This window comes from Moschus berezovskii, chromosome 1 (genome assembly GCF_049115385.1).
Source record: "Moschus berezovskii isolate FMDL1 chromosome 1, NW_MosBer_1.0, whole genome shotgun sequence".
NCBI classification, from domain to species: Eukaryota; Metazoa; Chordata; class Mammalia; order Artiodactyla; family Moschidae; genus Moschus; species Moschus berezovskii.
Window position 1 is genome coordinate 82,952,419 of NC_142460.1, and position 3,227 is coordinate 82,955,645.

The 3,227-nt window shown below is 45.2% G+C and overlaps 1 non-coding gene across 1 annotated transcript; it reads left to right on the forward strand.

The window, feature by feature from the left end:
* Window positions 1–1,501: 1,501 nt before the first annotated feature.
* TRNAR-UCU (transfer RNA arginine (anticodon UCU)) lies at window positions 1,502–1,574 on the forward strand. Its single transcript has one exon. It is a non-coding gene; the product is annotated as a tRNA-Arg (tRNA).
* The last annotated feature ends 1,653 nt before the right edge of the window (window positions 1,575–3,227 follow it).

The following is a 3,227-nucleotide window of genomic DNA, read 5'->3' on the forward strand; positions in this document are numbered from 1 at the left end:
CTGAAGTCATGTCCTGTAATATTACATGAGTTTGATCCCACCAAAGATCAACAAAGCTGAAGAGCAATAGTTGAGAGTGTTGCTAATGCCTTAAAATATTACCACATCCCTCAGATAGACTGAAAGTCTGATCAAAAGGAGGAAATTGTTAAACAGAAAAACCACAGGCCCAAAATGGTGTCACTTGTGCTAATGCCCATTATAACTAACTTAGATTTAATACCTAACCTAACTGCAGTTTCAACCTTCCCCAGAAATGTAATCTTAATCAAACAGTTTAGAATATCTCTGGTCAGAACCAATGAAGTAATCTGTTACATGGGTCCTTCCTAGTCCTCAGAGGAAGAAGAGGCAACTATATTAGAAAACTATTGCCATTCTCTCAATGCTTAAAGAAGCCCTGGCCCAAAATAATTCTTTCCTTTCACTGTAAATAGCTCCCTTGCTCCATCCTTCTTCCGATAAAAACCTTTCACTTTGTATAACTACTCAGAATACCCTTCTAGTAACTAGATGGGATGCTGCCTGATTCATGAATTGTCTCATAAAGCAAATTCAATCTTCAAATTTACTCATTTGAATTTTGGACACTTCTTACATCTGTAATTTTTGACACCTCTTACATCTGAGAGTTCCTTGGACAGCAAGGAGATCCAACCAGTCCATCCTAAAGGAAATCAGTCCTGAATATTCATTGGAAGGACTGATGCTAAAGCTGAAATGCCAATACTCTGGCCACCTGATGCAAAGAACTGACTCATTGGAAAAGACCCTGATGCTGGGAAAGATTGAAGGCGAGAGGAGGAGGGGGCAACAGAGGATGAGATGGTTGGATGGCATCACCAACTCAATGGACGTGAGTTTGAGTAAACTCCGGGATTTGGTGATGGACAGGGAGGCCTGGTGTGCTGCATTCCATGGGATCATAGAGTCAGACACGACTGAGCAACTGAAATGAACTGAACTGAAATCTGTATTTATATCTTCATTCTGTTGGTTCTGATTCTATGGAGAATCCTGACTAATACAGGAGAGGCTGGTTATGTGCACTAAATGGTAACAAAAGAGTGGTAGAAAGAGGTTGGATTCTAGATATATTTTGAGGCAGGAAAAAAAGAAGTTAATGTGATCCAACCAGTCCATTCTAAAGGAGATCAGTTCTGGGTGTTCATTGGAAGGACTGATGATAAAGCTGAAGCTCCAATACTTTGGCCACCTCATGCAAAGAGTTGACTCACTGGAAAAGACTCTGTTGCTGGGAGGGATTGGGGGCAGGAGGAGAAGGGGATGATAGAGAATGAGATGGCTGGATGGCATCGCTTACTCGATGGAGGTGAGTTTGAGTGAACTCCGGGAGTTGGTGATGGACAGGGAGGCCTGGCGTGCTGTGATTCATGGGGTCGCAAAGAGTTGGACACGACTGAGCGACTGAACTGAACTGAATGGTTAGAATGTATGTAAGGGCTTCCCTCATAGCTCAGTCGGTTAAGAATCTGGGACTTCCCTGGTGGTCCAGTGGTTAAGACTCTGCACTTCTAATGCAGGGGGCCTGGGTTTGATCCCTGGTCAGGGAACTAAGTTCCTATAGGCTTTATGGCACAGCGAAAAAATAAAAATAAGTAATATAATAAAGAATAATAAAATAATCTTAAAAAAAGAAAGAAAGAATCTTGTGGCAACACAGGAGACTAGGGTTTGATACCTGGGTTGGGAAGATCCCCTGGAGAAGGAAATGGCAACCCACTCCAGTACTCTTGACTGGAAAATCCCATAGGCGGAGGAGCCTGGTAGGCTGCAGTCCATGGGGTTGTGCAGAGTCGGACATGACTGAGTGACTTCACTTCAAGGACTGCAGCATGCCAGGCTTCCCTGTCCTCCATCATCTCCTCTGGCACCCCCTTCACTTCTTGCCCTCAATCTTTCCCAGCATCAAGATCTTTTCCAAGTTACCATTTACTGAGGTGAAAATACTGAGGAATAATGAGGTGATAAAGAGCTTGGTTTTGCACATACTAAACTTAGCATGCTACTGTCTGCTGCTCAGCACTGCAGTGGCAGCTGCACAGAGCTGGAGTGATTGTGAGGAGATACCCTATGTCCAAGGGCAGAGAAGCCCCAGCAAGATGGTAGGGGCTTGTGCAGCAGCTGAGCAGTGCTGGAGCAACTTTGAGGAGATATCCAATCTCAAAGGGCAAAGGAGAAACCCTAGTAAGATGGTAGAAGGGAAAAATTGTGTTTAGAATCATACCCACCAGAGATGCTCAGAGGGCTCAAACATACCTTGTATGTACCAGGACCCAGAGACCTCACAGAGGCTGAGACAGAACTGTGTTTGGATGTCTCCTGAGGAGGTACAAGTCAGCAGTGGACTGCTCTGGGGGCAGGGGCTCTGGGTGGAGCAGACCTGGGTATGGAAGAAGCCTTCTTGGAGGAGGTCGCCATTAACCCACCATAGAGCCAGTAGAACTTACACAGGACTAGGGAAACAGATTCTTGGAGGGCACAAACAGAACCTTGTGCATACCAGGACCCAGGAGAAATGAGCAGTGATCCCACAAGAGACTGACCCAGACTTGCCCGTGAATGTCCAGGAGTCTCTGGTGGAGGTGTGGGTCAGAAGTGGCCTGCTGCAGGGTTGGGGGCACTGAGTGTACCAATGCATGCATGGGACCTTTTGAAGGACGTCACCAATATCTTCATTACCTCCACCATAGTTTGGCCTCAGGTGACTCAGAGGTAAAGCGTCTGCCTGCAATGCAGGAGACCCAGGTTCAATTCCTAGGTCAGAAAGATCCCATGGAGAAGAAAATGACAACCCACTCCAGTACTCTTGCCTAGAAAATTTCATGGACAGAGGAGCCTGGTGGGCTACAGTCCATGGGATCACAAAAAGTGCAGGACAGAGCAACTTCATTCTCAAATAACAGGGAGGGAACACAGCCCTGCCCTTCAACAGAAAACTGGATTAAAGATTTACTGATATAGCCCCAACCATCAGAATAAGACCTACTTTATATCATGGCATCTGGTCCCATCACTTCATGAGAAATAGATGGGGAAACAGTGGAAAGAGTGTCAGACTTTATATTTTTGGGCTCCAAAATCACTGCGGATGCTGATTGCAGCATGAAATTAAAAGATGATTACTCCTTGGAAGGAAAGTTATGACCAACCTTGATAGCATATTAAAAAGCAGAGACATTACTTTGCCAACCAAGGTCCGTCTA